The following is an 8,275-nucleotide window of genomic DNA, read 5'->3' on the forward strand; positions in this document are numbered from 1 at the left end:
GTCTCAAACTTTATTTGGCAGGGGCAAAGAGCCAGACTTTCACACAGGGCCCTGATCAGGCCGCATTCAGGGGGAGGTCTGGCCCTACCAGATTTCAGAAGTTACTATCGAGCTACCCAACTGTGGGCCATCATGGAGTGGTCCTTTAGGGAGAACGCATTGGCTCTACATGGATTGCCAGATAATGGGGAGGACCATATGGGACCTCATATGGCTAAATAAACAGCATAGGTCACCAAATGAGTACATCAGGACCCCCACTACCTACGAGTGTGGGACCTACTCACTAAAACGCAGTCCTTGACAACCTGCCCCTCACTGTACACCGCTATACATTTCAACCCAAATTTCCCTCTGGCACTGAAGGACCATTCTGAGTGGAAAGAGGGGTGCTGCCTGATCTCCCATTTATTTAGGAAAGGGGAATCTATGTCCTTTGCGGATTGTGCTAAAGAGTCCCAATTAATGCCATTTGAGGGGATTCACTACACACAACCTAAACACTGGGTGGTACAACCACAGGAGAGGCTAGCTGCAACTAGGGACTTGTTCCCAAGAGAAATTTGCGCAATCAGGGGCATCCTCCAAGGGCACCATTTCCTTCACTCGCACATTCGGTCATTATCTCCACAGGAACACCGGAGACAGTTTTCTGGGAAAACACCGAGTCCAGTGGAGGAGAAGCAATGGAGCCGCCTATATAAGGACATAAACACAACCGCTGTATGTACCTCCGTGAGGCACACTACAAAATAACATACGATTGGTATTTACATCCCCAGAAGATATTCCCGGACACCTTGGACAGATGCTGGCGAGGCTGCGGCCTTTTGGGGGGCTTTAGATATATTTGGTGGGACTGCCCCTCAATCAAGCTCTTGGAAAGAAATCCTATCACAAATCAAACTTATCTTCGGTTACCCCATTCTGCAGACAATTGAACACACCCTACTGGGGCTTAGAAGCCTGATGCAGCAGAGGCATACAAATAGCGACCGGGCCATCATGTGGTTGCGTCTTGGGGCCGCCAAGAGGACGGTAGCAGCAGTCTGGAAGATGGAGGCCCCATTCCTAACAGTGGCAGCGAGATTATGGCGGGCATCAGAGGACAGTAGGAAGGGCTTTGACTATCTTGGCTCCATTGGTGACATATGATGGTCGTCCCTTACTTGCGTGCAGCCCCAAACTCCGGTCCCGCCACCTCTTCATCTAATTGATCAGAGAGGCCCCCAGGTGCTATGCGACCCCCTGCTGTTGGGCCACTTTGCAAAGAGTCATTCTGGCACCACCTCACCATGATACACAGGTTAATAAGTTTTCACTTTCCTTTTGTCTTCAAGGCTTCATACGATGCCTTCGTTGTGGCACATAGTTTGTACAGAATACATCAGTTTAGCAGCTTCAAGTCATTACAACAGAGTACTGATATTGAGGAAATGCAATGAGAAGATTGCATTGGTCAGCTGGTAATGTCTATGTACAGTTACTTAAGGGGTCGAGTCCTTGTTAACAAGCTACGTTTACTTGAATGCAATCAAACAATTGACCTGTACGCAGAAACGGATGTCTGTCATGTCTTTCAATATTTGCACTACTTTAAAAACTAAATAAAAAGATTTTGAAACAAATGTGAACACTAAACAGTTTTTCAAGGCATTCATGAAAGCCTGATCGCGTATGGAAAAGTAGGTGGCATATACCTTCAATGTTTAATCTGCTACTAACCAAAGCTTTTGGATGTTGATCCAGTAGATGGTCAGCAGTTTAGACTGGGTTATTAAAGAATGACAGCATATAATCAAATTGAATAAGTCAGAAAGGCACAGTAACCAGTAAGCAAAGGCATGTGAGCACAGTACCCCACAGTGGGCACAGACTTTCAGAACAAATGAAATGGCTGCCGTAGTTCTGCTTCCAACAAAAGCTTTGATGTTGGCCCAGTAGATCTGTGTCAGCGCGATTCAGAGTGGGAGATGTGGCAATTGCAGCATAGAACCACAAGTGGATAGTAAACTGGAGAAGCCAGTAAGCAAAGGCATGTGAGCAGAGGACCTCACAGGCACAAACTTTCAGAACAAATTAAATGGCTGCCGCAGTTCTACTTCCAACAAAAGCTTTTTGATGTTGGCACAGTAGATCTGTCAGGGCAATTCAGAGTGGGAGATATTGCAATTACAGCATAGAACCACAAGCTGATAGCAAACTGGAGAAGCAAGAAGGGGACAGCAGCCAAAATTAGGTCTGCCAAGTGCCTCACAGTAGGACCAGACTTTCAAGAGAAATTAAGGTGCTGCAGTGAATCCCAAGTTGAACCTTCCAGGAGAAGTTTAAAGCCAAGGGATTTTCCAAGGGCCACAAGTACAGGAACACTGAGCAAGCAACCTTACACTAAACACTGGCATGGCACCGACGTGACCAATGTAAAAGTAACTGCTCACGTTTCTCCTCCCTCAGATCAAGCCAGTTTATTAAATTGATGGTTTTCCCAGTGACTTCTGAAGCAATATTTGCTACTACCTGGAAGATCAATCAAGACACGAGGTCCACCCCAATTCCCTCAGTGATAAGAGCGAGTCTTTGCAGATGGCACAAAGTTGAAAAATCAAAACAGAACTACTGAGGCTATGAATGCTCTAGTACTTTAGATTAGGTTCCTCTTAACATGCATGCTTTCAGAACAGGTGCAAAACTGGCATCTTCAGTGCTTGCAATTGTGGACTTTCAGCCACATCATGACATTATTTGATGCAGGTCTACGTCTCACGTTTTTAATTAATGAAGAAATGACGACATTTGTTCCAAGTTCTCTTTAAGTCACAAGGCTGTGACTTCTCTTGGTAATACTGCGCATGGTCATCAACCCCATCTTCAAATTGTTTTTCCATGGGTAGGTGAGAATGTAAGGATGCTATGGATCATTAGTGATCCATGCAGTAGTATGATAAAAGTATATCAAGAACTGCAACCTACACAGGGTTTTTGGGCAAGAGGGTTGGCGCATGTGAATCTACACTACTACCTGCCAAGAACAGATGCTTACAGGGACAATCCATTTGAGGCATGTGTGCTGTAGATACACATGCTTTGCATAGACTGAAGCAGTCCCTCTTCCTAAGCAGTGGTTAACCTGTGGGGGTTTTAGTTTTAAAATGTTTAGGCCTGTTTGACAACATTGGCTTGTTTGAGTGCAAAGAAATGGACAATGTTTTGTGCACGTGTGGAGTGGACCATGTAGCCGCTTTGCAAAAACCAGCAATAGGAATGTTCCCTAGGGGAAAAAAGTAGAGGATGCTCCAATTTTCCTAGTGGAGCGAGCTTAGGAGAACAGGTAAAAGCCTTTTAGCTTTGGCATTGCAAGTTAATGCATTTAACTATCAATTTTGTAATGCCAGATTTAGAAACTGCCTTTTCCACGCGAGGTGCGAAGGCAAACAATTACTGGTTTCCTGAAAGTTTAAGTTCAGTTTATACCTTTGGGCCCTTTTGACAATGTTTGTAATACCCTTCAAGCTACAGAATATGGTTGCAGGGGGAGGAAAAAAACAGGCAAGTCAATAGACTAATGAAAATAGGAAATAACCTTTGGAAGGAACTTAGAGTTTGTTCCAAGTACTACCTTGTCCCTATGTAGTTTGAAGAAAGGCTCAAGGGTTAATGCCTGAAATTCACAGACACTCCTAAGTGAAGTGAGCTATTAAAAAAAGCGAGTTTCCATGATAAGTATTGCAATTGACAAGAGTGGGGTGGTTCAAAAGGAGTCCCCATAAGTCGTGTGAATACAATGTTCAAGTTCCATGCTGGTGAAAGTAGAAGTTAGGGAGGAATGCTTTTCAAGTCTATTCATAAAGGCTTTAATAACGGGGATTTTAATCCAAAGTAAAATCTATTTTGCAAATAAGCTGCAATCGTCGCAAGGTGTAAGCATATAGAACGATGTCAACCCTGTGGTCTGTAAAGCAATAAGTAATTGCCTGTACTTTTGCATTGAGGGCTGATGTGTTTGAAAGAATAGAACATCTTTTCCATTTAGCTGCACAATACCACCTTGTGGTGGGTTTGCAAGATTCAAGAATGCCCATTCATTCTTGTTTTAAGTATCCAAATTCTAAGACTTCAGGAGCCAAATTGAAAGATTAATTTCCTTGGGATGTCTTAGTGTTCCTTGGTTCTGTGTGAGAAGGTCCAGGATGAGGCGATGCTTCTCGTGGGGAACTAGGGATATCTCCAGTGTTGTCAAGCTAATGTTGGAACTACAAGTATCACTAAGATGTTTGCCAGAGTTTCCTGACCACTAATGCAAGTAGTAGGAGCAGAGGAAAAGCATATGCACATATTACTGACCAATTCCTCCGAAGAGCATTGCCCCTGGATTGTTGGTGTGGATACCAGCTTGTGAAGTTTGGCATGGTTACAAACAGATCAATTTGTGAGAACCACCATTTTTTTTAAAGTATGGTAGAAGGACCATAGGGTGGAGTTCCTGTTTGTGGACTTGTTGCTGCGTCCTGCTTAGAAAGTCCGCAATTTTGATTGTCCCTGGGACGTTCTGCTAGGAGGCGAATGTTATGCTGTATTGCTAATCTCTGTACTTTCTGTGCAGAGACAATACAAGTGATCCCCTTGATTTTGTATACAATACATAGATCTTGTTCAAATTAGGACAACTTGGTTTTGTAGGTGAGGTGGAAGGCTTTCACTGCTAGGTTAACAACTTGCAGCTCTAGGTGATTGATATGGAGAGTGCTGTGTTTGGAGTCCCATACCCCTTGAATTGAGAGATGTGCACACCAACCAATTAGGTAAGCATCTGCTGTGAGAATTGTTTTTGTAATTGGGTCTTGAAACTGCCACCCCTTGGAAAAATTGTGGATTCTACTAGTAGAGAGTGAAGTTTGTTGCTATCTACAAAAACTAGATTGTGAAATGTACCCAGGGACTATCCATTGATGGGACATTGAGGTTTCATGTAGTCTGGCCTGTGGAACTATTAAAAAACAAGATCCCATCATGCCTAGAAGTCGCAGAAGTGTTTTGGCTGAGATTTGACTTAGTTTGAAACTGATGAATTGGTTACTATGCTGTGCATTCGGTCTGCTTTTGGGTATGCCAATGCTGAATGTGTCGCTTGTGGCTTCTAGGTATAACTGCATGGTAGCTGGGTGTAGATGTGACTACTGTAAATTGATGAACCCTAGTTGATGTAGCAAGGTTAGGGTTTGAGTATTGGGTTTGCAAAGGTGGTTTGCTTTTATTAACCCAGTCATCTAAATATGGCAATACATGTATGTTTGTCTGCTTAGATGTGCTGCCACTATGGCTATTCAGTCTAGCAGTAGCTAGACTGAATAGCCATAGTGCGAAGGTAATCCCAAAGGGAAGAACCTTGAATTGATATTTGTTTTATTGGAACTGAAACCTCAGATATTTTCAGTGCGCAAGATGAATAGGTATATGAAATACGCGTCCCAGAAGTCTAATGCAGCCATGAAAAATCCTCTGTAGCAAAGGCATGATTTCCTGAAGTTTGACCATATGGAATTGTTCTGATAAGGATTAAGTGGTCTGAGAATGGTCTGGGCGACCCTTCTTTTTTTGGGAATAAGTTAAGTATAGTGAGTATACGGTTAGCTGAAACCGTTTAATCTATATTGCTCCTTTTTAGTGAGGTTATTTCTTGTAGGAGATTGATGCTGGACAGCATTTGCAAGGTGGGATATTTGGAGGAGTTGTAATTAGCTCCAAACAGTTACCATGATAGAAAATATCCAACACCAATTGATCTGTTGCGATTGATTTCCAAATCGGGAGAAAGTTCCAAAAACTACCCTCCACAGGAGTTAAGTGGTCCGGGGGAATGGTGACAGTCATTGCTTGGTATGGTTTGAGGTATGGGCATTGTTCCCTCAACCTCTTCCTTTAAGATGGTTTCCTCTGTAAAATGTTTTTGGAGTGAAGGTTTGTCCCTGGCTTTGGCATGCAGACCTGGTGTTGTCTGAAGTGGTAGATCTTGCACCTTTCATATAATGGACTTAAAGGAACCACAGTATGTGCTGGTTTGTAGAGTCCCTATTGATTTTGCGACCTTTTTTTCCATTTAAGGGTTGTGTCCACTAGAGGTCCAAAAAGAGGTTCCTTATCAAAAAGGTAGGTTTAAACTAGTGTGTTATATCCAGATTAAATCCTGAAATAGCCATTCATGACTACTAGTACTTGTACCTCCAGCATCGATGTCTGCTGCATCCGATGCACATTTAATGGAGTCACTGGTAAGGAGTCTTTCCCAATTAAGAATGTCCTGCCCCCCTTTTCCTGTGGTCCTCTGGGAGGGGTTTGAGGAGCCCCCCATTTCGCAGTCATATCTAATAGAGCCTGGCTGTTGGCTATGCGCCAATGGTTACTTGCTTGTGCAACTAATTTCCCAGATGCATCTATCAGTTTGGACTCTTTGGAGGCGACACATCTCCTGATGTTTGGGAGTTAGCCCTCCTGTATTAGAGACTAGAGTCTGGGGTTAACGGACCTCTAATACACATAGGATCTGATAGTGCAGCCTTATATTTTGTCAATGTGTGGTGTTATGACTAGCTTTGACGGGGTCTTTAAAAATTGGTGTTGTATCATGCCCTTAATGAGTGATCAGTATTGTGCACCCTGCTGAGCATTTAAGTTGATAAGAAAATCCTATGTCGTTAAACTAGGTGACCCAATGGAAATCTCTTGCCCTGGATATTAAATTGATATGCAGAAGCATCAGGAGGTGATTGTAGTGTGGGATAGAAATCCGGGTCTGTATCCTTGTGGTTCAACATAGTCCTCCCAAGCATCATCAGGTGTATGTTTTGTGGCATCTCATCAGCTAATGTGCGAGCGAGGTGACTTCATTGGCATCAGATAATTGTGGTGAGTGAGGTGGTGTAGATCATGGGGGTGGCGTTTGTGGGTTAGGCGAACTAGAAATCAGGATGAGTAATGGGCTAGTGGCAGCATCATTCTTTGGAGGCTGTAGAGAAACGTCCAAAGCCTCTTGGAAAGAACTTTAGAAGAATGAGGTTCTGCTGCTCAAAGCACTACTGGTCTTAGTTCCAGGCTGAATCTGGAGCATTTTGCTTCAGGTCAAGCTGTTTTTGCGTTAGATGATGCGCTCTGGTGGAGATCAGTCCGAAAACAAAAGCATTAGTGGAAGAAGCTGATTTAGTTGGAGCAGCGGTCGGTTCTCAAACTGTATGCTTGTCTGTGTAGAGATGGAGGGGCTGTAAGTGGAGACCCCTGCTGCAGGCTCAACTTTGAGCCAGAGGGCGGGCCTTGCAAGTCAGTTTCAGTACACGCCATAGCCTTTTTTGCAGTGTCATACTGCGAGCAGTTTATTTGGTCGAAGCCGATGTTTGGGGCTTTGGATCAGGGGGAATAGTGTTCTGTCCGATGCTTCTGTGCTGCTGGGGTGTGGCAGGGTCCTGATCGGATTGGGACTCTGAATCATGGATAGTGATTCTTCATGCGACCAAAGCTGCCTAGTCTTACTTACGTTGACTAAACATGTACAGTACATGGTCAGCTTGCCTACGGCGCATGTCTTAGAGTTGAGCACATTGACCTGAAGAGTCTTGATCCAACAGACTTGCAGGCCTCACAGCTTTCCTCTCGATCGAGGCATAGGCTGCAAATGGAGAACGAATAGAGTGTTGGTTGGTATGGTGATAAGAGTGTGACACTTGACAGAAGCAGAATGGAGTTTTTAATTGGCGGGTCATTCTCCGAAGGATGTTGGAAGTGGATAAAAGGAGGCCCAGCCTTGTGTGGCCCATGGGCAAAGAAGCCAGCCATGGACATGCTATGCAGAAGGGTGATCACTTAGTTTCATTGCATCCAAGCGATCAGGACAATCCAGTCAAGTGGAGATCTACTGGAGAACCGAAGGGCATCTGAAGGAGTCTCAAACCAGAGCATGAGAGATTGTATTTTCCTGCTTGCAGGTTCGAGTGTAATCTGAAGACAGTCTTATGACCGTGCGCAGTATTACTAAGGAGTCACAGCACCATGACTGAAGTAAACTTCTCGGAACAAAAAATGTTAATCTTAGAGATCAACACTAGATGAAGAACTTGTGCAAAGCATGTGCCTACAGTACACAGATCTTGAATTATGCATGTTAATCCAAAGTCACTCAAATCAACACCTATGTTAATGCTGAACTACACCTTTAAATAAAAATGTAAAAGATGTGTACCACTGAGCCACACAATCTCAAAGGTGATAGCACTATTCTGGTTGGTGGAGG

The sequence above is a fragment of the Triturus cristatus genome, chromosome 5_2 (assembly GCF_964204655.1).
Source record: "Triturus cristatus chromosome 5_2, aTriCri1.1, whole genome shotgun sequence".
Lineage (NCBI taxonomy): Eukaryota > Metazoa > Chordata > Amphibia > Caudata > Salamandridae > Triturus > Triturus cristatus.